The sequence below is a fragment of the Pteropus alecto genome, unplaced genomic scaffold (genome assembly GCF_000325575.1).
Source record: "Pteropus alecto unplaced genomic scaffold, ASM32557v1 scaffold15, whole genome shotgun sequence".
NCBI classification, from domain to species: Eukaryota; Metazoa; Chordata; class Mammalia; order Chiroptera; family Pteropodidae; genus Pteropus; species Pteropus alecto.
The window spans coordinates 1,009,242-1,036,186 of record NW_006436286.1 but is presented as its reverse complement, the minus strand read 5'-3'; the positions used below and the strand labels follow the sequence as shown (position 1 = coordinate 1,036,186).

The following is a 26,945-nucleotide window of genomic DNA, read 5'->3' as shown; positions in this document are numbered from 1 at the left end:
CACTCATATACACACTCACTCACATACACTCTCATTTACACACTCACACATGCTCGTTTACACACACCCACTCACACACTCATACACACTCACTCACATACACTCTCATATACACACACATGCTCATTCACGCACACTCACTCGCATCTCCACACACACTCACATTCACACACTCACACACACTCACATGCACACTCACACACACACACACTCACACACATACTCATACATACTCACACACGCTCATACACACACTTATTCACACACACATACACTCACACACACTCACACTCATACAGACACACTCACTCATACACACTGAGTCACACACCCGCACAATCATACACACTCATATACACACTCACATGCATACTCATACACATACACACACTCATACACAGTCACACACTCACACACACCCTTAGTCATGCACTTAGTCACTCACATGCACTCACACACACACTCATACACATACACACACTGACACAGACACACTCATACACACTCACTCACATACACTCTCATATACACACTCACACATGCTCGTTTATGCACACTCACTCGCACACTCACACACACTCACTCGCACACTCATACACACATACTCACAGATGTGTCCTTTCCCCGGGCTGCTGGCTCACCCCCTAAACTGTCACCTCCTTAAGTTGGGAGGGTATCAAGATATTTCAGGATCTCACCCTTACCAGCCCTTTGGGGGGATGCACAGGGCTCTACCACCCCAGGCTTCAGTGCACGGAAGGGAGGGGCGAGTGGAAGCGGGGTGTGTGGGAGACTCTGCCCCCTACGGCGCCCGCCAGTAACCCCACGTCTCCAAGGAAAGCCTCTGAAACTCCTGACATGCCTTCTGTAAACGAAGGTCTTAGGAAAATCCACAAGCCGTCAGAGCTGGGCGTCGGAGGGGGTCCTCGTTGGGCGTCAGGGCGAGGGCAGCGGGAGGGCGGACGGGCAGAACCGGGGAGACGGACGGTGGCCAGATGCCAGCGTCGGGCAGCGGGGCCTGGCTGGAGAGGCGTCTGAGGAGCGGACGGCGCGAACATCTACGCCACACGTCACTTCGCCCTCTTCTGAGTATGACGCGTCGTCACACTGCTCTTTCTCCAGTCGGTGCTGCTCTGCGGCTCTGGCCGCACGTGACAGTCACCCGGAAAGTACCCGAGTCTCCGGGAGTCAGGGCTGGATGTTGGTATTTTTAAAAACATTTCCCGGGATGAATCTAACGCGTGGCCGGGGTTGAGACCCAGCGCGGAAAACCGGTCTGTCATCGTCACAGCAGGGGCCCTGTTCACGTGTCACCTTAGAACAGGGCTTCTCTGCCCCACCGGTCCTGACACTTTGGGTAACTCGTGGGGGGCGGTTGTCTGATGCACCATAAGATGTCTATTTAGCAGCCCCCACCCTAGGCCTCTGTCTGCTGTAGGCCCGTTGCACCCCACTCCCTAATCGTGACAATAAAAGGTGTCTCCAGACACTGCCAGCGTCCCCCAGGGGTTCAAAGTCACTTCCGGTTGAGAAGCCCTGCTTTAAAAGAATTATCAGAGCTGCTGCGTGTGAGAAATTTTCCTAGTGCGGGGTGGGCAGCAAGTCTCTCCCTGCCCCCCGAGTCTCTCCCTGCCCCTCTAGTCTCTCCCGGCCCCCTTCGGCCAGAGGGTGGTCGGCACAGGGAAGCCGACGCTGGCCCACGTCCAGTGGGGAGCCCTGGGCACGTGCACCAAGGACGTGCTGCATCCCGTGTAAATGAGAGCTCGTCTCCCGCGTGTTCCTGAGAAATGGCACTTAGGAGCACAATCCGGGGAGGGAATAAAAAGCTCAGCCGGGGCACAAACGGAAGCCCAGCGTTTAGTCGCTGGGTGACCTTGGTGTTTCAGCGGCTCTCAGCGACCAGAGCTGCTCTAAGATGCCGCGGCTCAAACAACAGCCCTGCTCGTTGCTCACGGGGCTGGGGTCAGTGCGTGCCGGCCTCGTCCAGGCCCACCCATGCGTCTGTGGCCAGCTGCAGGCTGCGGGAGTAGCTCTGCGGGTCTCGGCTGGGCTGTCACATGTCTGGGCCTCAGCTGGAACAACTGGACTCTGGTCCACCTGCTCTGTCGCTCTGCAGAAGGTCAGCCAGGCCCGTGCGCACAGTGCGGTGAGGATACCAACGCACGAGTGAGACCGCGTGTGCCCCCCGCGGCCCAGGCTCGGGACCGGCCCTCCGGCCCTCCTTTCGGTCCGAGGAGACGGGAGTGGAGTCACTTTGCGAAGTGCCAGCCACAGGACGGGGCATGGGATCGGGGTTGTTTTTCCGTCCGCCACATTTGGGCGAGCCGCTTGCCCTGGTCAGGGCTCAGCTTCTCATCTACAGAACGGGGACAGCGTCACCAAGCCCGAGGCGCTGCCAAACCCAACGCCCAGTGCATCGTGAGCCCGCTGGACAGCAGCTGTCATCGCTGCCTGGCGCTCTGCCCTCTGACATAGTTCAGTGGTGGCAGTTCGCTCAGTGACTGGGGTCCAAACTCTTTGGTGTCCCTAACGAAGCCTCACGTGTCGCCCTCACCTTCAGAGACCTCGAAGCTGCTTCAAGGTGCATCTTCACGCTGCCTGCCCCGTGTCGTCACTCAGGCACGTCCTCGACCTGCAGTGTCCACCTGTCCCCACCGCCTCCCCCCCGAGACCAGGTAACCATCCCTCCTCGGCTCAGGTCGGCCGTGATCCTAGGTGGGACGCACAGGGACCGTGAGCCGTCGCCGAACCACGGAGCGAGGCGGTCCCTCCCGTCGGTCGTTTCTCGGCGCTTCGGGTCACGAGTGGGTTTCGTTTTGGGGCCAGAGCGTCTTTGCCACGCCTTGAACGGGTGTCCGAGTCACGACCCGCCGGGAGGAAACACGCGTGGGCTGGAATCCCGAGGCACAGAATCTGGTCCGCCGTTTTTATTTTTCCAGCTGCTGCTTTCTCGTGGCGAGCGACAGTCGTCCCTCATTGTCCACAGTGGGACGAAGTTTCCTCTGGCAGCAGGGTGTGCGAGCCGCGAACCGCCGGGAGGAAACACGCGTGGGCTGGAATCCCGAGGCACAGAATCTGGTCCGCCGTTTTTATTTTTCCGGCTGCTGCTTTCTCGTGGCGAGCGACAGTCGTCCCGCATTGTCCACAGTGGGACGAGGTTTCCTCTGGCAGCGCGTTTCTTTGGCCAGTGAAAAGGGAAGCCATTGAAAGGGAGACTCTGACATAAGGGACAATGTGGGTGGGACTCAGGACACGAACAGAGAGGGGCCACTGGAGGGACAAGTTTGGAGAATCCTGACATGCACGGGCTCGTGTGACGGAACCCCGACAGCGCGCCCAGGGGCCCCGGGTGGTCGCGGTGACCTGCCCCTGTCAAACACACGTCCATCCCAGTGTCTGAGCCCAGCTCGTCACAGACAGTGGCAAAGCCGGCACCGTGAGCGTCCCTGGGAGAAGCGGGGTCCCCGGGGACTGACGATCCTGTGCTTGGCTGACGGGCGGAAGCCCCGTGGTGACAGGAAGGAAGGGGGCAGGAGGTGACAGCGGGGAGTGTGGTGACCGTGGTCCTCCCCGTGCTGCCTGCCTGACGTGGGTCCAGTGCCAGGCCGGACCCTCCAGGAGGCTGCCGCTCGGCTGTCGCCACGTCCCCCCAGCCCTGCGAGCCGGCCGCTCTTGTCCCCTCCCTCTTGCAGACGAGGGGACGGAGGCACTGTGGGGTGAAGGAATGGGTCCAAGCAGCTCGGGGGCTGAGGTCCGTCTGCCTCCCGGGCGACCAGGGATGAGCCCTCCTGCAGAAGCTTCCAGAAAGCGGCGCTTCGTGCCTTCCCCAGGGTGGGGGCGATGCCGCTTCAGCAACGCATGCGTCACCGAAGGGACTCTGAGGCGGCGCGAGTATTTGAGGCACGTCTCACCGATGCGCCGTGAAAAACCTGCTCCTCGTCAGTCCCCGATCCCCAGAAACTCGGTGGCATGTGTGAGAACCCTCCGGGCCCGTCTCCGGACACCCCCACACCACCCCTGCCTCTGGTCCCCCATTGCACTGCGGAAGCGAGACTCGGATGGAAAAACACCGGCACAAGCCCAGCCCAGGATCCCTGACAGAGATGCTGTGCATCAGGCCTCGGCGGCTGCCGTTGCCATGGCGACAGCCACGCTCCTCACAGACAGCCGGGGTCTGAAGGGAGCGTGGACCCGAGGGGAAGGAGTGTGTCTCTCAGGCCCTGTCACCTTGCCGCTCTCCCTGCCTCCCCGCCACGGCCCCCGCCCTTCCCCAGATGACGCGGACAGCGGGTGCTGGCACCCAGACCATCGCGATTAGCACCTGGCTCTGAGCCCAGCCTCCTGCTCCCGGCGGCCGATCCCTCACTGTCCACACCGGCGAATGTCCTTCCGCGGCGCCCGCCCTCCAGCCCTGCGGCACCATGGCCTCAGCACCGGGGTCACCGTCCGCGCCCACAGGGACCACGCGCTCCCTCCCCCCCCGGGCGGGCGTCACACACCACTTAATGCCTCGCCATTGTCTGAGCCACTTGGGGAAAAAAAAAGGCGATTCTGAAAAACAGGGTGTCCTTATGAGGACGGCAAGGCTAAACTCCCGTTCTGGGGGGCCGGTGGGGGGTCAGAGACCTGGGAGGCTCAGGATCCGTTGGTTAAGTTCCCCGGGAGAGAAGGGACAGAGCGGACGGCAGACGTGTCCCAGGAGGCTGCAGGAAGGGTCAAAAAAGTTGGCTCGGAGCCCGGGCTGCTGTGGACGGTGGCGGTGACGGGGATGCTGACCGTGGTGTCCCCGGCTAGCGAGCCTTTCCTCAGAGCCAGACGCCGTGCGTGGCCCTCATGTGGCAGGTGCTGTTACGACACCCATTTCGCAGGTGGCAGCTGAAGGCCCAGAAAAGTCACACGTCGTCACGCGCCGAGGAACAGCCACCACACCAAGTCGGGATGTGGGACGGTCCACAAGACAGCTGGCCTGGCCCCTTAAACACGCCGGCGTCGTTTACGAACGAGCGGGGACCTTTCCTAGGACAACAAAAGAAGAGAAGAAAGAGACGCGAAAACCAAACGTGGTTTGGGATCCTACGTCGGACCCCGACGTGGAAACGAGAAACTGGCCTGAGGGACATCCGCGGGACATCTGGTCAGAGGCGGATGCGGCCTGCGTCCCGGGCGACGCTGTTTCTGGGCAGGCGCGAAGCTGGGACCGCGCTCGAGCGGGAGAAGGTTCTCACGCGTAGGCGAGACGGGCCGCGTGAGTTCGGGGACAGGGCCGTGGTGCCCGTGACCTCCTGTCCCCGTGCTTCCTCCCAGAGCTTCTCAGCGGCCGGGTCCCTGGCCGTCTGGACGCCAGCGGGCCGTCCTATGGCTCTGCTCGGCTCTGTCGCCGCCTGCCCAGCTCATGAAGGGAGCGAGGCCCGTGGTGCACGGGGGGAAGAGGCCGAAGCTGCGGCGGTAGCAGGAGAAGCTGTCTCGTCAGGACGCCCGTGGTCCTTCCCCCTCGGACAGCAGATGCCCGCGCCGCCCAAGACGCCGGGCCCTAGTGGACGCGGAGGCGGTCCGGCTTTGGGACAGGGTTCCGTGCAGCGGGGTGCTCACACCGCCTCGGCCTTGGCCTCTCCATCTCCCGGAGGTTAGGTGACTCCACGAGCCCCACCCGGGGGACGTGCCACCCCCGGGTCTTCTTCGTCCTGTCTCCCCGCTCATCGATTGCCTCGTGGGACGATTCTCAGCCAAAGGATTCGGACCGAATGAAACGGGGGGAGCTGGCAGCCGCCCGGACGCCCAGGCTCAAGGGTGGACGTCGAATTAGGGTGACGCCTCGGTGCTCGTGCAGTGGGGTCGAACCAGCCAGGGGCGGTTAAGCTCACCGTGTCCCCTTCCTCCCCTCCCAGTCACGCCTCAGCCGGCCCCCGCCACACACCTCACTTCCGAGACCGGCCTCGTCACGGTCACCAGCAGCCTCCCTCTGGCAGCGAGGGAGGTGTCCTGTTTTCTCGACTGTGTTCGATGTGGCCGATGACGCCCCCTCTCTCCGTGACCTCTGCTCCTCGCCTCCGATGGCCCCTCGGCCTTCTCCTCCCGCCCCCCAGCCCTGGACGTCATGCTTCCCTCCTCTAGGTTCGCCTGGCCTTCCTCTCTCCTCGTCCATCGACGCGGCTTTAGGCATCAACGCCATGCCGCGGACATTTCACTTTCTGCCTCCGGCTCAGGCGTCGCTGCCGAGCTCCCGCCTCTCCCCGGGCACCGTCAGCTCTGTGCCCCGCGAGGTCCAGCCCCGCTCCAGTTTTCAGGGAATGGCACCCGAGTCCGCCGGTGGCCCCCACCCAACAGGAGTCACGAGGAGCACGTCGCTTGCCGCGTCTAGTAGGTCACAGGCCGGCGAGTCTCCCCGTGACCTTGACTGTGGCTTGCGCGTCTACACCCTCGTTCCTTAGGCTCAGAAACTTCCGGTCGCCTCGTCCTGCCCCTGCGGTGCCGTACGCTCCACGAGCACCCAAGCCTGGTCTGTCGGGTTCCTCGTTTTGTCTGCTGTGACGTGCTCAGGGCCGGGGCGGCGCCCGGAGCTGGGGACACTCACGGAACTTCCACCGAGCGGACCGATTTAGCGGGTCGAGGGCTGATAGTCGGTTTGACTCCACAACCGTGCGCCCTGTCGCACGCGTGCGATTCTGTCCTCGAGGCGAGTTGTGGGTGGCGGAGATGGACTTGCCGTGTCGGAAGGGATGCCCTAAACGTCAGACCTGTGGCCGGTCCCTCTGCCTCCAGCTTCTCCCGCGGTACGTGCCGACCCGCCTGCACGCTCAGGGGCGTGGCCGAGACCCGGCCCCACCGCGGCGTCGGGAGGGGACATGGCACGCGACCATAGGCGCTGTGTTGGGGACCGCAGAGCAGGTCTCCCGTGAGCCTGCCGGGCCGGGCCGGAACCGGCTGATATGAAGACGGCACCCATCCGGGTCGCCACAGGAGGCAGGCACGCGCCGATTCGGTGTTTCGGAAAGCGGTTAAGAAAGGTCCGTTTTCCGCAGGAGGGCAGGGTGTCCAGAAGCCACAGGCGTCCTCGGGGACTAATTATGGTGGGCTCTGTACTCACCCCCGCTGTCACCTGCAGACTGAGAAGTCTGTGTGGAGAGGGCCACCTGGCAGCAGCAGTGACCCTAAGCACCAGCCCCCAGAGGCCCCACGGTGGGGGGAGCTGGAGAATAGGCCACCCTCGCACTCCGCCTTGCCCCCCATCACCTCCCGGGGCTCCCCAGGGGTCGGCACCGAGGGGGAGGCAGAGGGCACAGCCGTACGCGGGGTACTGGGCGTGGGCGCACAGCAGGGCTCAGAAAGTGCGTCGTTGACTTGGGCGCCGACATCCCAGTGGGGGAACTGAGGCTCGGAGCCATTGATTAGCGCCCAGGGTCACGCGGCGAGCGTGGGAAGGCTCCTGGGCCCTTGCGCTCAGCCCCGTGCGGCTCGGAGCTGAGGGGGTGGAGGCGGCAGTCAGCACAGACCCATCGTCAGATGCCGAGGTCCCCTAATGCCGGCCAGGATCCAAAAGGCTGTGGTGGGGGCAACGGACGCCCGCAGCTCCGCCGGCACCCGAGGCGGCTACTCAGGTGAGGTGCTGTGGGGAGGGCAGCCGTCAGCCGGCATCCCGCACGGCGACCCCGACCGCGGCCACCCACCTGCCGCAGGAAGCCTGAGTCTGGAGGCCTAGTGCGGGCCCCGGCACCGGCCAGCTGTGTCACCGGGGGCACGGCCCCTCGCCCTGTCCCCATCCCCGGCCCGCTGCTTCGTGCATGAGGCGAGGGAGCTCGCAGCCCTGAGGCAGGGGGACGCGCGAAGACGCCACAGCTCACGACACGTTACTGGCAGCACGAGCTCACGGGCAACGGTGGCCTCCTGGCCTCGCTGTCCCTGAGTCCTGAGGGACGCCCCTCCTGATCAGACCCTGCGCCCCAAGGCCAGAGACATCTCGCCCAGGGACCCCTCTGTTCGGCTCCGTGGACCACACACTTGCGTCGCGACGGCTGAACTCGGCCATCGGTGCACGAGCCGCCCAAGCCTGGCCCCACCGGGGTGCGGCTGTGTCCCCACAAAACGTCGGTTACGGGCACGGCACGGCTGATTTCCTACCGTTTTCACATGCGTGGAAGTACTATTGGCAGATTCCCTTCCCGCGACTTACACGTTTAAAAGCCATTCGTGGTTCACAGGCCACACCGAGCGCTCCGTCCGGGACTGGCCGGCCAGGACGGGCCCCGGCAGCGCTTCCTCCGGCTCTCGCTCGGGGTCAGGGCCGGGCGATGTGGGCCCCGCTCCCCCTGGGCCCCGTCGCGGCCGGCGCCTCCGTGCTGCTGGAACCGCAGCCCCTCTGGCCTCCCAGGTCCTCCCGGAGCAGACAGAGGCCACGTCTGTCTGCCCGCCCACAAGCTGCCCAGGCCCAGGACCACGCTCGCCCACGTCCAGGGCCCGGCACGGTGCCCAGCCCGTGGTCAGCGCCCAGAAAACGGGCACCAGGCCTAAGCCCGCGGCCGTCCTTCCGGGGAGGCACCTCTACGCCGACGGGGAAACTGAGGCTCAGGGAGATGCGTCGCTGTGTCCAGGCTCACACAGCTGGTTCGGGAGGCTCCCGGGCCACGTCCTGACCGCTGTCCTCCCACAGGGCCCCCAGCCCTGCTGCCTCCACCAACCGCCTGGTGATCTCGGCCGAATAAGCCGCTAGATCTGCAGTGCGTGGGGAGGCGCCTGGCACCCCGCACGCCCCACACACATGTGAGTCCTTGTCGGCCCTGAGGGACGCTGAGGAGGCCCAGGCGAAAGGTGACTGCCTGCTTCAGCCCCGGGGGATGCTGACTGGGCTGGAGGGGCCACTCAGCCCTTGTGCCAAGGAGAGGCCTGAGGACGTTTCTAGTGACAGCTGGACCTCTCAGGCCACGGCAAGGCCGCCCCGGCTTTGTGGGGGTTAAGTCCCACCAGAGTGTGTTTACTTTCTCCTGTGTCTGGAAGGCCCCTCCGGTCTCCATGGCAACGTGGTTTCCTGTTCTGCTGTTCCCTTGGACGAGATACCTGCTGAATGTAGAGGCGCCCGCGCCGAAGGCCAGGGTGGACGCCAGAGTAGAGGCCGCTCGACCCGCTGCCCCCACGTCCACTGAGCAGCCGGCTGGCCAGGGCCCACGGCACGGTGGCCTTCATTTCCCAGGACAGCATCCCCGGATCCAGCCCGAAACCCTTGCTACGCCCCGTTTTCTTCCTTCCTTCCTTTTCCGTGGTTTTGTTTCTTCCTGAGGCTGGGGGAGTGGATGCTCTCGTGCACGCACGCACACACACACGAGCGCACACGCACACACACACACACGAGCGCACACGCACACACGAGCGCGCACGCACACACACACACACGCACACGCACATGCACACACACACACGAGCGCACACACACACATGCATGCACACGCACGCACACGTGCACATAGGCACACGCACGCACACGTGCGCACACACACAAGCGTCCACACACGCACACGCACGCACACACACACACACGCACACGCACATGCACACAGGCACACGCACACACACGTACACACACGCAAGCGTCCACACACGCACACACACGCACACACATGCATGTGCACACACACACACACACACACACACACGACTGGCTAAGAAACTTCTGAATCCTTCTACTCACAGGCCATACCCCGGGCCTGGGAGCTCCTAGCAATTACTCGTTCGTTCATCCATCATTTTGCTTACTGGGTGAAGGTGTGCGCTCGGGCTTGCGTTCCCGGCCAGTGTGGGAGCCAGAGGGCAGGGGGCGCTGGGTTGGGTCTTCCCTCTGCCCTGCACAGGGCAGCACTTCAGTGACCAAACACTGTACCGTGTGATCCATGTGACCAATGCCTGGGCAGCCTCTGCAGGGGCCGCGGAATCGGGCGGGGACGCTCAGGTCTGCTGCCTGCCTGCGTTCCGATCCGGCTCCTCAACGCCCGGCCCTGGGTGCGTGCTGGCCTGAGCCTCGGTCTTCCCGCCTGTAAAATGGGGTAGGTGGCGGTGCCCACCGGGGCGTGCGTCGCGTGGCGGCTAGGAGTGAGCAGACGCAGGCACCGAGCACCACACTCCTAGACCTGTTGCATTTGCACCACCATGTCGAGGGGCTCGGGGAGTCCCCCAGAGGGAGACTCCCGGTGCCCCCCAGGGGACTGGGGGACGGGCAGCAAGAGAGACCCTACCTGAGGAGCTGGCGTCCAGATAATCAGCTCTCCAATGCCTGCATCTCGCCCTACGTCCTGCGCCAGGAGTCGAGTCTGCCGGCTTGACCGCCTACATCCCCACCCCCCAGCATGGCCCATGGAGTAAGGGATCAGCCAGGGGGGAATGACTGACGGCTGGAGGGTAAGTCCCGCCTCTTCATCATGGCGTTCGCGATCTTTCACAGTGTGACCGAGACCCGCTGCTATGGTTCCTTTTACGCGTCAACCTGGCTGGGCCACGCGGTGCCTGGATGTTTGGTTAAACGTCATCCTGGCTGTCTGTGGGTTTGAGCCGATTGGCTGAGCGAGCACATCGCCCTCCCCGGTGTGGGTGGGCCTCGTCCGATCAGTTGAGTAAGAAAGAACTCTCTCTACCTGGCGGTCTCCAAGCTGAGATGCTGGACGCAGGCTCAGGCCGAAACGTCCATCGTCGGCTCTCCCGGGCCCAGGTGCTTGGACTCAGACCGGACCAACACCCTAGGGTCCTCTGAGCGGGGACTTCTCAGCCTCCATAACTGTGTGAGCCAATTTCTTGGAATAAATTTCTTTATATGCACATCCCGTTAATTCCATCGCTCTGGAGAACCCTGATGAACACGCTCAGTCTAATTTCCGGACATTCTTTCTGGCCCTGTGGCCCCAGGCGGTAGTGGTGACAAACATGAAGAAACAATGGCTTTGCGACCTTCTCGGGCATCCTCCACCCTCTTCCCCTCTGGTCACTCCTTTCTGTTGTCCGTGTCTATGAATTCATCCGTTTTCCTTCTTCATTTGTGGCTTTCCGATTTATATCCCACGTGAGGAAAATCATACGGTTCTTGTCCCTTTTCGTCCGACTTCCTCCACTTAGCATGGTGCTCTCAGGGGCCATCCGTGCTGTCCCCAATGGCAATATTTTATCTTTTTCATGGCTGAGGAATATTCTGTTGTGATACATACCACCCCTTCTTCATCCGCTCATCCTCTAAGGGCACCTGGGCTGTTTCTACGTCTGGGCCACCGTGAATACAGCTGCAGTGAGCATCGGGGTGCAGATACCTTTATGAATAAGTGTTTTCAAATTTGGGGGGGTCGATCCCTAGAAGACGGGTTTGCGGGTCAATGGGAGCTGTATTTTTAATCTTTTGAGGACCCTCCCTACGGGCGTCCGTAGCGGCTGCACCCACTTACAGTCCCAGCACACGGGGCTCCCTTCCCCCCACGTCCTCGCCAGCCCTCGTCGTCTCTTGCCGCGTTGATGACAGCCCTTCTAACAGGTGCAAGGTGGACTCTCCTTGTGTTTTGACGTGTGCTTTCCTTGTAGCTGGCAACGTTGAGCTTTTTGTCATATGTCTGTCGGACACTTCTTAAAAAATTCTAAGTCACCTGGTCGGCAAATTATTGCACACGTAACGCGTAGATCCACTCTCCTTGAGAAATGATGAACGTGCAACAGGAAAGGTTAAAGTTCCTTTAGCCGCCAGCCCTGGACTCCCCACCCCGCCCTGTTCACCGCGTTTGGGGCGCATCCCTCCAAATGTCTTTCCAAATGCTTTCTCTTTCTACAGGACCCGCGTACTGCTGCTATCTGGGTGCTTTTAAAACGTTTTACGTAAATGGTATCATATCGTGCCTGTAATTCTGAAATTCTTACTCTTTAAGAGGTAGTCAACCGTGACATATAGCACCTCGCTGGGGACTGTGCTTAGCCAAAACCCAGGGAGGAAAGTTAACATTTATCACGACCGCGGTAGGTGCCAGACGCTGCACTGGACCATTCATCATGAACCAGAGTGGCCTCAGATTTGAGCCAAAGCTGTATTTACCCTAAGGTAAGCTGGTAAATATATTCCCAACTACAAGATATTTTAAGTACTACTTAAACAATGATAAAGTACTATGAAAAACAATCGTAATAAACGTACGCATCCTGTGGCGAGAATCTAGCCAGTTATCGATTGGCCGTCTGTCCCCAGCGGACTTTCACCTCCGTTGCTGCAAGAAGGGAGCCAGCCTGTTCTGTCACCTGTGGGCCACCAGCGAGCATGGAAGTGAGCGGTGACCTCAGGACACCCCCCCATCCCCGGCTTTATTCTTCCAAATGTTACCTGCCACAGAGCGTATGTCGGGGCGGGGGGGACACAGCATTGAAAGTCAAGGGGAGCGGAATTGTCCCCAGGACTCCAAATGGGCCAGAGACTGGCACGTCCCCACCCACGTCCCATCTCTTACGACACCCCGAGAATGTGGCTGTATCTCAGAGGAGAACGGCCGCCCATAGCTATTTGGACTGTGACCTGGGGCTCTCAGCTTAGCCAAGGCCACTTACCTGGAAAACCACAATACACGGACCCGGACAGCGGAGCTGAGAGCTGCTCCGGGACCACTCTGCCAACGGCCGGCCTGAAGCTGCCGGGGCCCGGGGCTTTAATTTGATCTAGAAAAAAAAAACAAACAAAACTCCACCAAGTACGGTGACATGCCCTGCGCCCGAGCGTGCCGGGCCCTGTGTTCACTTCACCATCATCGCACCATCATCACCTCTTCCCCCTTTTTTAACGGGAGAAACTCTTGGAAGCGGGGCCAGAGGTGAGCAAGCCGGCGGTGGGGAGCGGGGGGTTCGACCTCCGGCTTGTCTGGTGCTGCAGCCCGTGCCCGTGACTGTCCCGGATTCGACGCCCACCTGCAGGACGTGTTTCTGCCGCAGGTCACAGAAGCCCAGGGCAGCTGGCTTGGTTCGAGGAAGGAAATTCATCGCGCCACCGAGCGGGACGGTCCAAGCCCGCTTTACGCAGGTCACAGCGTGGCCCTTCTTTTCCGTCTCTGTGTATCTATCTCGGCCCCTCGCCGTTGGCTGTGTTTGCAGTTCAGGGCCCCTCCCCGCGACGGCATGGGAGCCGTCTGAAGTTCCCAAAGCCACGGCCATCGACGTGAGCACGAGAAAGTGGGTCTGCTTCTTCGGCACGTCAAGCAAAAGCACTGGACCGAGTTTTTCTAACGATCAACTTAGCTTTGACGACTGGTTTACCTGGTGAGGTTTGGTGGCCAGGCTCAGTATTGATCCTTGCCCCCAAACACCCTCTCGCGATGCCACCGTGCCTGAGAGGCCACCACGGGAGTCACTCCCTGAGAACAGCCCTGTTAACATGCCCCGCTGTCCCCAAGGAGGGCACCCCACTTACAGGTAGCTGGCCTCATCGAATTGGCTGCCTGTCGACTGGTACTGTTGGGGGACACAGCACAGCAGGTCTTCGAGGGCCTCCAGCTCTGCTGACTTTTGCTCTGGCGACTGGCTTGCTATCGTGACACCAAAATTGCTAAAGACTAGTAATCACTGAGTAAAGGATAAGTAAGGGTGGAGCGACTCATCTCGGAATATCTTATTTCCCAGCAAAGACGCGACATGATTCGAAAGCATTCTTAGCCTCCCCTACCGGTTCCTTGTGCTAAAGTATAAGATCTAATTTCCAAGCTGATGATTGACTTGACCCTAAACCAATCACGAGTAGCCTAATGAGGCAAAGTGGGCTGATGGGCTCAGCATCCGTCACAGGCCTGGGGTCCATCGGTTTTGCCAAAGCACAGGGGCGAGGGGCTGAGGGTGGGCGTGGGGGAGTGCCTCCCTCAAGGCAGAGTCACTCTGCCCTCGGCTCCAGAAGGGGGACTGCTGACGGGTGGGGTCCCTTTGCTCTCGTCACGTGTGTGACAGTTGAGAAGTGTCCTAGGGAGGAATTCTTGCTACAATAATTCGTGCTTCTTCTGCTCCGAGCTGATGGGTCGGAGGGGAAGGGTAGTTCTGAGACCAGGCCTCGGGCGACCCTCTCACCCCGCACCCCTTCCCGTCCCAGACCTGAGCCCTGGAGGCAGGGAGACGCTGTTTTATTAATCTCGTGATCTAAGTGACAAGGAGGGGAGTGTATGTGACTCTGAGCATGAGCACAGACCGCGGCCGACAGGGCCAGTGCCTGTCTCATGTCCGTTCGTCTCACTCTTCCGCATCTTGCTCCGGGGAGGACTGTGTCCTGCCACCTTCTCCTCTGTCCTTGAGGCTAGCGGTGAGCGCGGGGACGCATCCTTGCCCAGGAGATGTACGCAGAGCTCTCCTGGAGGCGTGTGCGGTAGTCCTGGCTTTTGTGTTCGGAAGGCACGCTCAGACCGGCTGTCATCCTTCACCTGCCTCACTTCTTTCTGCCTCGGGTGGCTGGACTCGAGGGCTGGAGCTGAAGCAGCCACGGAGAGGCCGAGAGAACCAATGAGACGCAGACCCTGATAACACGCGGCAGAAGCGACTCAAGTCCGGGCACCTTTTATTTCTTGCCTTTTAATCCTTTCTAATGTGCTAGTTTCTCCCAGATGAATAAGGAAAACGAACCTTTATCGTTTGGGTCCTCGTTACGTAGAGCGTGGCCCGTGCACATCAGCATCCCCGGGGAGCTTGTTAGGTGCAAAGTCTCAGGTCTGCCTCGGGTTCCAAATCGGAATCTCCGAGACCTTCCGCCGACTCGCGGTGCACAGAAGTGGAGAAGCCGCGGCCGAGCGCGACCGGCCCCTGCTCGGAGGCGGCCTGGCCCCCGCGAGGCTGGATTCGGTGCCATGTCGTGAGTGGGAGGTTGTCACGGGCAGCCGGAGCGAGAGAGGAGGGCCGTGCAGGCGGCCAAGCGGGCTGCTGTGGCAGATGTTCTCCAGACATGTATTAAACACTCAGAAGGTGTTTACGGTATTCCAGGCACGGTTACAAGCGTCACGCCAGCAGTAGCTCGTCTGATCTCCATGGTGTCCTTATGGGTCACTTCGTGGAAGAGTAAACTGAGGCACAGACGGGGCGAATGGCGGAGTTGGTAAGTGGCAGAGCCAGGAGCTAAAGCCTTGCGTTCTGCTTCCAGAGGGTACGCTCCTCCCTTGGGTGTCCGCATGGTCTCTGGGGAGAATTTTAAGAAGGGCGAAAGAGCCCACAGAGAGGCACGGGCTAAACACTCGTGACCGCCTGGGATCTTCAAGACTTCGCTTTATCAGCATGTTGGTCGCGTGCCCGGTGTGTGCCTCGGACTGGGGGCTCGGGGGACTGAGATGGTGCTGTCGCCTCTGCAGACTCGTTGTGGGGGGGGCGGGGACAGGCCCAGAGCTGTGAGGTGGCCCCGTGACGGAGGGAGACCACAGGAGACAGACAGCTAACCCGGGCGACTTGCAGGGGACAGGGAGGAGCTGGACGAGACCCGGAGGATGACCAGGGACATTCGGGCGCAGCCGTTTTGTGTCGAATGTGCTTCTGAGGGAAAAACAAGTACAAAGACCCAGAGGTGGGCAAGCAGGCTCCACTCTGGAGGGCACCCCTGCCCTTTCTTCAACAGCTGACCCTGGATAGTGAGTGTTATTGATCCCCGTTTTACAGACGTGGAAGCTGAGGCTTCAAGAGGCCAAGCGATGTGCCAAATGCTGGTGTGACACAGCAGACACGCAGCAGAGACGGGCTCAACACCGAGATCTGACACCACATGCTATGTTCCTTCTGCCACGCTTTGTCCTGTCCCTTCTGGACTCGGGGATCCTGTGCCTCCTAGTGCCCAAGAACTTTGACCAGCGGTAACCCCAGGATCTGGTCATGGCTGGGATCCAAATGTGTCCCTGGGGGCTGCTTCGCATTGTCCCCTTTTTCCTGCTGCACTCCTGAACCCTAATGGGCCGTCTCAGTGACTGCGTTCAAGGTGAAAGGTGCTCGATAGGTTGCGCTAAGTAACTAAGTTCTTGTGATCTGAGGTTCGAGGTGACGCATGCTTGATTGGCCATGCTCAGTAGCTAGGTCCAAGGTGACGGATCACCTGTCTGGCCGGCCTCATGCAGTGAGAAACTGTCTCTGGGGACGTCCCACGTACGCACACGCCCATGCCCGCTCCCAGCCCCGCACCTTCAGACATTCTCCACTTGCCAACACGCCAAACGCACCGCTGGTCTCTGCCCCCCGCGTTCCCCGGCGGCTGACGGGGGGCTGACCCATTATCAAACGGGTTTCTCCGTGCTCTTCGGACTTGCTTGTCACTGACCCAACGCCGTGAGGCTGCCGAACGGCGTCTGGTCATCACGGGCTGAATTAATGACGGCATGGGGTCCAGAACTGGGGAGGCGGGCTCGAATGACCCTTCCCAGGGAGAACATTCAGTTCTGGGAGGAAGGCAGCCAAAAGGAGGCTGTACAGAGTGGGAGGCTCGGAGCCAAAGGTGTGAGTCACACTGGAAGAATTGGGGTGTGTGGCCTGAGGCAGCGATGACTCAGGACGACATGGCCCCCGCGGGGGGCTGCCGGGGGCGGGGTCAGAATTCATTCCCCCGCGGGCACCAGGCCTCTGCCCTGGAGTCCCCCGTGGCTCGCCTCTCCCCTCTCCCCCAAACTCTCCTAGGTTCGAACCCCCTCCTCAGACCCACGGGCAGCTTTCCAGAGAAAATGGAGCCTGGAAAGAAAGAAGTTCTCTGCACCATTGACTAATTAGCATCTGAACTCACCCTCGCCTCCTTCCTGCTGGTCCCACGGAAGGGAGCCTGGGCCCCTTCCAACGCGACTCCCCGCCCGGATGCCCGGACGCTGGAGTCCACCCATCAGCCCCGTTTGTCAGCGTCCCCCACTCCGCCCTCCTCCCCTGTCCTCAGCAAGCCCGCCAGCCTCCCGCTGACCCCGCCGCGACCTTCCCTGAGTTCTCCCACCAGGGGCCTTTACCTTTCCTTGCCTCTGCCTAGCTCCACCCGTGAACTTGACCCCATCTGGGGCCCTACCATAAAATCTGGTGCTCTTTAAGATGCTGTGGGAGGTTACGTTGCACCGTAGGAAAGAAACATGTCTTTGGTGACAGCTTTATTGAGATTCCATGCGCGTGCCCACAATTCACACATTTAAAGCGCACAATTCGATGATTTCTGGTATATTCACTGAGTCGTGCCACCAACATAACCCATTTTCATCTCCCCCCAAAAGAAGCCTAATTTCCTTTAACCATCTCCTCAATCCCCCAATCCCCTACCCCAGCCCTGGGCAACCGCTAATCTACTTTGCGACTCTCTAGATTTGCCCGTTCTGGACACTTCATAGAAATGGAACCATGTAACACGTGATCGTTTCCGACCGGCTTTTTTCACTTAGCGTAATGTTTTCAAGACTCGCTCACGTCGTAGCAGATATCGGTGCTTCTCTCTCTTCTCTGACCGAGGAATAGCCCATCGCGTGGACACATTGCCTTGGTTTATGACCCATCGGTTGCTAGACGTTGAGTTGTCTCTGCTTTTTAACCAGGACGACTAGAACTGCTGAAAATATTTACGTACAGCATTTCATGTGGACGTCTGTTTTCATTTCTGTCGGATGCGTCCTCATCCTCAGAGGTAGAGTTAAACATGCGGTCGCTCTACGTTTAACTTTTTAATGGCTGCACCATTTCACACGCTCACCCGCAGTGGGTGAGGGTTCCCGCATCTTGACATCCTTGTCAGCTCTCGTTAGCTGTATTTTCTTTTATTATTCTTATATCCATCCCAGAGGATGTGAAGTGATACCTCACTGGGGTTTTCATTTGCATTTCCGATGACTGATGACGTCGACCATATTTTCATGTGCTTTCTCGGCCATTTGTGTATCTTCCTGGGAGAAACGTCCACACAAATCGTTTGCAAATCTCTTATTTGTGTTATGTGTCTTTTCATCATTGAGTTATAACAGTGTCTTGTATTTATTTTTTTGGGTACAAGTCTCTCATCGAATATATAATTTGCGCACATTCTCTCGTTATGTGGATTGTCTTTTCATGTCATTGGTAGTGTCCTTTGAAGCACCGAAGTTTCTAACTGTGACGAAGTTCAGTTTATCTGTTTCTCCTTTCATTGTTGTTGCTTGTGCCTTTGGTCACAGCTAAGAAGCCATTGCCAAATCCAGGATTATAAAGATTTACCGCTATGTTATTTTGCTAAGAGTTTTACAGTCTTAGCTCTTACGTGTAAGGTTTTGATCGATCTCGAGTTAATGTTCGTGTATGGTGTGAGGTAGGGATCAAACTTCATTCTTTTGCATTTGAGTATCTCGCTGTCCCAGCACCATCTGTTGAAAAGACTGCTCTTTCCCCCATTGAATTACTTATACGTCCTTGTTGAAAATCAATTGGTCATAAACGTGAGGGTGTGTTTCTGGGTTCTCGGTTCTATTCTTTCGATTTATACATTTATCCGGATGTCAGGATCGAACTGTTTACTTACTATGGTTTGTAGTAACTTTTGAAATCGGGAACTGTGAGTCCTTCCACTTTGTTCTTGTCCTAGATGATTTTGGCCATTCTGGGTCCCTTTCATTTTCCTTATAAGTGTTTGCATTGGCTCGTCAATTTCTAGCAAGAATGCACCTGGAATTCCAATACAGATCGTGTTTCATCTCTCGATCAATTCGAGGAGCATTGCCATCTTATCGATATTAAGTCTCTCGGACGGCCTTCCGTTTATTTAAATCTTCTCGAATGCAGTTGTTATTGTTGCAATTCCAGACAGTTGAATACTGAGAATTCGGTTTGGCTCTACCTAATACATAAAGAAAAGAGTCTTTAAAACTACAGCACAACGCCAGCCCAATATTGATACACAGACCCGAATCCAGTAGCATCTTAAAACCATGTCGCAGCACCGCATCCTGGCGGCGGTGAGGGTGGCGGTTTCCTGTCCCCACAGGCGTGCGGGGACGTACTGCAGCCGCACGCGTGTTGGCCGCTGTCATAGCGCGTCCAGCTCTGCACTTATCCGGATGCGCGTTCTACTTCCATAAATGCATAACTCCGTTTCTTTAAACAACTGAACAACAAACACTCAGCCCTGCAGCCGGACGGTGCCGACGACCGACCCTCACAGAGCGTTTATGATGCACCAGGCAGTGTTCGCGCTCTGAATATATACATATTCGTTAAAATCCTGCAACAGCCCTTTGAGCTAGGTGCTGTTGCTGACTTTGGTTTACGAAGGTGGTGGCAAAGACACAGAGAGGCTGAGAAGCATCCTAAGGTCATAGGTAGAGTCAGTGGGACAGCTGGGACGAGAGCCGGCCTGCCTGGCCTGTGTGGGACCGCCTCTCCAGATAGTGAGGGACCCCTTCACGCTGGGCAAAGGAGGACAGCCACGTGGCCCTTCTTAGAGACCAAAACAGTACTTAGTAAAATCGACAGCCATTATTGGGGTGATAAACACATATTTAAGCTAAAAAAAAAAAAATGCATCGTGTTTGAGGTTGAACACTACAAGCATTTTCCGTTAAAGTCGGTGACGGGATAAGTGAGATTAAAGTGCCACTATTATCTAGATGTACCAAGGTTAAAATAGAAGTTTAAGATTTGCAAAGTGGAGACCATACGATGATCATTCGCAGGTAATATCATTGCATATCTAGACGTTCCAAGGGTACGACTGGAAAAATAAAACGAGCATCCAAAATCAACAGCATCTCTATGTTTCATGGAAAAAAAAAAAGCTAGAAAACAAAATGGAAAAAAATACTGTACTTCAAAGAGCATCAACACGCACTGTAACAGTAAAAACAAAGCACAATGAAAACAACAAATAAAAATGCATCCCCAGTTCACCGAGAAGAAGATTTACTGGTGCGAGGATGTGTATTTTCTCTAAATGAACCTTTACATTTAATTTTCTATCAATAAAAAATATGTTATGAGGTTTTGGGGGGGTTTTTTTTGTTTGTTTTGTTTTCTGTTTTGTTTTTTTGGAAGTAGACTCACTAAGCCTACAGTTCACATGGAAAGAATAAACAAGTGAGACTAGCCAGGAAAATTCTGCAAATGAAAAGTAATAGAGAGGCATTAACCCTAGTGTGTGTCGAAGTGCCTTTTAAAGCTGCAGTGATGAAGGAAGTTTGGGACCGGTACGCGAGGAGAAAGGCTGAGTAGCAGAACAGGTCTGAATCCAGAACAGACCCAAACGCATTCGAGAAGCGAGCACAGGCATCTCCTCATTCTACTGCTTCATCGTACTTCACAGATGCTGCGTTTTTTACAAACAGAAGGTTCGCGACAACCCTGCGTGGAGCATGTTTATTGGCACCATTTTCCCGACAGAGTTTGCTCACTTTGTGTGTCTGTGTCTTATTTTGGTAATTCTTGCATAATTTCAAATTTTTTCCATTGTTATCACATTCGTTGTAGTGACTTGTGATGAGCGATTTTTGACGTCACTATTTTGATTGTTTGGGGCCTCGACGAAGCACACTCACATAAGACGGTGAACTCAATCGATAAATGTCGTGTATGACCCGACTGCTCCGCAGACCAGCCGTCCCCACCTGTCCCCATCGGGCCTCTCTGTTCCTTGAGACATGACAGTGTTGAGATCAAGCCAGTGAAAATAACCCAGCAATGTCCTCTACGTATTCACGTCTCTCACTTTAAATTGAGAGTTAGAAATGACCGAGCTCGGCGAGGAGGGCGAGTCGAGAGCCGGGATAGGCCGGTCAGCCAAGCTGTGGACACAGAAGAGCTCCCGGAGGGACAGGAAGCGTTGCTGCAGTGAATGCATCTGTCGTGGTCTGGGTAGCAGGTGAAGCCAGCCACCACATTCCTTTACGCCGAAGGCTCACCCAGAGCGAGGCCCTAACTCTCTTCAGTCTATGAAGGCTGAGAGGAGAGGAGTCTGCAGAAGGAAAGTTCCAGGCTGGCAGAGGTCGGTCCGTGAGGTTTAAGGGCAGAAGCCGCCTCCTTAACACAAAAGTATAAGGGGAGGCAGCAAGCTGTCCAGAAGATCCAGCTCAGGTGATGAATGAAGGCGGCTGCACTAAAGAATAAGGTGCAACAGCCTTCCTTATATCGAAAGAAGATGCCATCTGCGCTTTCACAGCTTCAGAGGAGAAGCCCGCGCCTGGCTTCAAAGCTTCGAAGGACAGGCCGACTCTTTTACGGGCAAGTGCAGCCGTGACTGTGAGTGGAAGCCAGTGCCCGCTCCCCGTTCTGGACACCCCGGGCCCTCGGGAATGACGGCCTGCGCCCCGTAAGTGGAACTCTGAGGCCTGGGTGGCAGCACGTTGGTTTACACGCAGTTTGAGCCCACTGTCGAGACCTACTGCTCAGAAAAAAAAGATGCCTCTCAAAATATAAGTGCTCACTGACCGGGCGCCTGGTCCCCTGGGAGCCCTGCTGGGCGTGGTTCTCATTCCTGCGAACACCCCACGACTCAGCTGCTCTGAGGTCTCCCGAGTCCCGCTCCTGACAGTCCCTTCGGTCACTCGATGGAGGGGGTGTCTGTCTGCTTCTCTAGTGTAAAGTTACTCTTTCTCTTTTGTATTTGCAAGTGTTTCGTGGCGACTTTTTTTCATTATGTAAATATCCTGTTCCTCGTCAAACTTTTTCTGGGCGACAGTCGTATCGACGCCCACGCTTACAGTGTATAATTGGATGAGTTTTGACATAAGTATACAGCTGTGAAACCATCACCACAAACAAGACAATAAACATATCCGTCATCCCCGAAAGTTTCCTCCTGCCTTTTTGCAACCTCTCCCTCGAGCCTGTGTCTTCTCCATCCCAAAGCGCCGATAGACTTTCCGTTACCAGAGTGTACGACATGTTTTCGAGATTTTTATATGACTTGAATCATACAGTTTGCATTTCGTTTCCGGTGTAAGTTCTTCCTATCAGCATGATGATTTCCCAAGTCATCCGTGTTCTGCGTATTGGTAGTTCATTCCTTGCGAGTGCTGAAGAAGATTCCGTTTCGTGGATGTATACCGATTTGTTTATCCATTCTTCTGTAGGTGGACGGTTGGGTTGTTTCCACTTTGGGGGCATTACAAATGAAGCTTCTGTGAACATTCGTGCACAAGGCTCTCTGTGGACACATATTTTCCTACCTCTCAGGTAAGCAGCTAGGGCTGTCATAGCTGGATCACATGGGAGGTGTGTGTGTGCTCACCTTTTTAAGAAACTACCAAAATGGCTTTCCAAAATAATTGAATAATTCTACGGGACCGCCAATGGCTGTGAGAGCTACGGCTACTTCACAACCTCAGCAACGACATTCTTACAGGGACGTAGTGGTATCTTAGTGAGGTTTTAATTTGCACGTCCCTAAGTACTAGGGCAGTTAAGCGTGTGTCTATCTTATTTACTAATGTGTCTGTTCACATCCTTGGCCCATTTAAAAAATAGGTTGTTTTTTTTTTTTAATCGAATTTTATGGCTCCTTTATATATCCCGGATGCAAATTCTTTATCGGATATGTGATTTGCAAATATTTTCCCCTAGTCTATGTCTTATCTTCTCATTCCCTGAAGAATGTCTTTTGAAAAGCCGAAGTTCTTAATTTTGATGTTGTACAAATCGTGCTGTCGGTGACTATGAAATCGCTGCTTTATCCACAGTCACATTTCTTCTATATGTTCTTCTAGAGAGAGGGGCGTTGAAACCTTTGGTTACAATTGTGGATGTGTCTATTTATCCTTGCTCTTATGTCTTTGTTTTTTTTTCTTTTTTTGCTGTATTTCGAAGCTCTTCCAGTAGTTACATAAATCTAGGATTGTTATGGCCGCTGGATGAATTGACCCTTCGCACCTCGCCCCCAGTAATATTCTTTGCTCCCCGATCTATTTTGGGTGATAGTAAGAGAACCACTTTAGCCTTCTTTTTATCAGTGTTAGCTTATCTTTTGCATCCTTTTGCTTTTAAGCTCTGTTTGTGTCTTAGTTTCTTATAGGCAGCATACAGTTAAGATCCATCTTTTTTATACTGTCTATCACTGCCTTTGAATCGGGATGTGTGGACTACTTACATTCGGTGTGACTTAGTAGATTTAAAATTTACGTTTGGCTCTTTTCTATTTGTCTCATTTCCCTTTTCCCCCCGCTACATGCTTTCAGTTGAGTAATTTTTGTGACTCTATTTTACTCTTTTGTAGGGTGTCAGAAACATTCGATGGTTAGAAGACAGTCTTTTAATAAATGGTGATGGAAAACCTGAATATCCACATGCAAAAAACAAAGCTGGACCCTCAGCTTACAGTGTTTTACTCCCTTGTCGGCTTTTTGGATCTCTCTACTGTGTTATTTTAGAGGTTGCTGCAGGGTTTTCATATACATTCCTAGTATAAAAAACTTATGGTTATCATACTGTCTACCTTTAAGCGGTAGATTACGTCCTGGTAAACAGATGTTATGATACATCCATTTCTCCCCTCCCAGATTTTGTGCTATTATCGTCTTATATTTTATTTCTGCATATGTCGTAAACCCCACAATACATTTTTTCTCACTTTTATTTAAACAGTCGATAATCTTTTAGTGACATTTGATTAATAAAAAAATGTTTTTCATATTTATGTGTGATTTACCTATTTAAGTACCACTCTGCCGTATAATCTAGATTTTTAACTCATCTCCTTTTCCTTCTGTCTGAAGGATTCGTTTTACCATTTTTTTATAGTAGAGTTGCTGGTGACAATTCCTTTGGATTTTCTAAGCCTAAAAAGTCTTTATTTCAACTTCAGTTTTGAAAGTACTTTTTTGTAGGTAACAGAATTTTGTATTGTTCCTAACTAGAAGACAACTGTCACCTGACTCTTTATTCTGTAGTCTATGTTATGTTTTCTTCTCTCTCTGCTTTTAAGATTTTTCTCTTAATCATTGTCTTTAAATGACTTCATTCTGATGCGCCTTGTTGTCGTTTTCTCCGTGGTGTGTGTGTGTGCTGGACCGGGACAGCCCCCCAAATGGAGAATCCCCCCTCCCGCTGGACATTCACATAGGTCAAAGGTTAACAATTATCTGAGGACTGAAATCCTTACTTTTTCCATTGTGATGGATGCTGAAATTTCCAGCAATGCAATTGCCACGAAAGTCGAGGGAGAATTGGTTCCTAGCTGTTGGGAACTTGACTGAGCGTTCTTCTCCACTCCAGAAAAACTGTGTCTCCAATGCCACTACGTGTCTTGGTGTGTGAGGAATCAATGTGACTCTGCCGTGTCCACTGTATTTGTAGTGGTGACTCTACACGGTGTGGGGCCAGCAGTGCCTGCCTGCCTTACTGAGGCTTCCCACATACACCGTCCCTGAGCATTTACTTAGCAAAGGACATTTTATCTCTCCTTAACTATTCCATAAAAGCCATTGTCGAAAAGTCATTTAACATCATACACAAATTCTCAAACTGTAGACTTAATCTAGGGAATATGTGTGCGTGGAACGAGGCATTTGATTACTTAAAGGAAACCCATTACTCTCTAGAGGACCTTGCTTCTGATTTTGTCCCTAATGGATTATGCAAGAAAAATAAAAATGGTGGCTCCAGTGGATTTAGAGCTAAATATGGCACGAAGTCTGTTTTCATCCACACGAAGACTCACCGATTTAAATCTCCAGCCCGAGACCTTTCCTCCGCTGATCCTGTGTCCCGGGTGACTGTCCCTCATCCTTCAGCTGTCACGTCATGCTTTACATTTTCAAAGAGACCTTCTTTGGCGCATCCGTGTTACATGTTCCTATGTTCCTTAGAATAACATTCCGTCCCTCTGTGTGCTTGTTATAGTTTGTAAGCATACGCTTTCTAGTTTGCCTTCAAAAACCCTGCCTGCCTCATTAGCCTCAGTCCACGAGAATAATTCCTCACACGTGCCCAAGACCTAGGCCCTAAGACAGTACCTAGCATACAGTAAGCGCTCAATTAATATCTGTTCTGTGGGGGAATTGTCATTTTGGCATTCAGGGGTATACAGGTGAGATATGGACTAAAGATACGAAGGTGAGTCCTCTGCGTTGAAATGGTATTTAAATGCAAGAGAACGGATGGGATCACCCATCCCAAGGAGAAAGTGGACACAGGAGGGAAAAGTCTGGAACAGAGCCTAGGCGATCTCCAACATTTTATGTGCTATAAAGCAAGGGATGATGGCAAAGGTTGGAAGCAAGGAATGGTTAGAGAGGTCAAGAGGAATTTGGGAGAACACACTGCCAAGAAGCCGAGAGGAGAGTCGCTCTGAAGAAAGTGAGCAGTCAGTTGTGGCAAATGCAGTTAAGAAGTAAATCAAAGTCAAGACGGAAGAGTTACCCCGAGTCCGTGACCTTGATAAGAGTAATTCTGGGGCAGGAGCAGGGGAGCAGAGTTAGGAGAGAGCTGGCAAGGGAGGTGAGCACCTGGGAGGAGCTCGCATAGAACACTTTTGTTTTCTTTGGGTGGTTGTTTTTAGGGAAAGTCGCCAGACTATGTTTGTTTGATGACGGTTCAGTAGAGGGTCTATTTAGCACAGAAAGAGGATCACGAGAGAAGCTCCCTTAGCAGGTCCCTGCCGAGGAGTCACTGCTGGTCTTACACTGTGTCGTCATGCATCTGTGACCTACATCCATGTAGGAGGTTTGCATAAGAGACAATTAAAGAGTGATTAGCATGGCTTCGTAATGCGGCCCTGGAGGGGTCATCTGGGATGTGTCCAACTGCTCTGGAAGACTCTTCAAGGAGTCATCTCTTCTGTTTCCCTGGGGCTGGGGACTAGTTCCAAGGTTTCTCAACCTTGGGTGCTACTGGCGTTTTGGCTCGGGTACTCCTGTTGTAGGGGGCCGTCCTGTGCAGTGTAGGATGTTTATCAGCATCCCTGGCCTCTGCCCCACTGGGTACCGGTAGCATCCAATAGTGACAACCAGGAACCAGACATTGCTACATGTTCCCTGGGAAAAGGCAGGGGTGCATCACCCCAGTTGAGAACCACTTAGTTATTCAGACCTGATAGTCTTTTTTTTTTTTTTTAAGTCAGCTCATCTTAACAGCTGTGTAAGTGTTGATAAATATTACTGTTTTCATTGCCTTATGCTGTTGTGGAAAATTATTCACAAACGTAGTGTGAAAGCATATTGTGGTTCATATTTTTTAACTCCAAAAAATATTGTAATATAATTTTTAACATTTTAAGTACAAGAACCATACATAAAAGAACACCAAACCAAGTCTATGTGTCGATGACTTGCCGGTAGGGATGATGGCAGGAAAAGTCATTCGCATTTGGTACCCCCGACATTTTACATTTTGTAAACCTGACTGCCTCTTACATGCTCATTGTATAGAAACAAAACGAGACAGAAAGGCAGATACGTTGAGAAGAAAATCGGCACTTTGGTGCACGTGCCTTAGGACTTCCTAGGCCTTCGTTCATTCCCGCACTCCATTTATGCATCCCACATCACCACCGGAGAGGCTGGGGACTGGGCAGCAAGGGTGGTGTCTGTCCTTTCCTTTTGGTGGGAGAGATTTGGGCACGTTTTAAAGCCCGTGGAAGGACCCAGTTTAGGAAGAGGGAGATGGGAATCACTTTCGCACAGGCGTCGTGGGCAGGTGGGAAGGACGCGCCGGAACCTGTGTGTCCCCACGCGTGTGCACTGGTGCACCCGCCCGGCGGGTGGCCGAGCCCTGGCACCCACGGGCGGGCACCTTCCGCTTCACGTGCACGTTCGCATCTGTGTCTGCTTATGTGGCATCTCCGCCTCCCGGTGTTCCCGGCCGTGCGGGCCCCTTGGGCAGCCGGCTGTCCCCTTACTCCGGCGTGACCATCTCCCCGAGGCCGTCACCCCGTTTTCCACCCGGGTCTCTCCGGCCCCCCGCGTCTCCTCGGACGCTTGGGCCGTTCGCGATTCCGCGCTGCTGGCCCTCGGAGGGGCCGGAGGGCGCGCGACCCGCCCAAGGTCAAGCTCCGTCCCCGGCGGCGGCTCTCGGCGGGGTGCGGCGGGGCCCGAAAC

At 55.3% G+C, this 26,945-nt stretch overlaps 2 protein-coding genes across 5 annotated transcripts in view; one reads left to right on the top strand and one right to left on the bottom strand.

The window, feature by feature from the left end:
• The window catches only part of LOC107195731, a 32,723-nt gene extending 10,747 nt beyond the window's left edge, over positions 1-21,976 (bottom strand). The window contains exons 1-4 of one of the 4 annotated variants that reach the window (XM_025047296.1): positions 12,901-19,808; positions 12,547-12,654; positions 12,143-12,243; positions 9,866-11,647 (exon numbers count right to left, since the gene is read on the bottom strand). The gene's annotated coding sequence lies outside the window, so the exon portion shown is untranslated. Of the gene's footprint in view, positions 1-9,865; positions 11,648-12,142; positions 12,244-12,546 lie in introns of all 4 variants that reach the window. The other 3 variants (XM_025047295.1, XM_025047297.1, XM_015589921.2) reach the window with 3 other exon arrangements.
• The window catches only part of TNRC6A (trinucleotide repeat containing 6A), a 126,050-nt gene that overhangs the window by 27,795 nt on the left and 71,310 nt on the right, over positions 1-26,945 (top strand). The gene's annotated exons all lie outside the window — the stretch shown is intronic.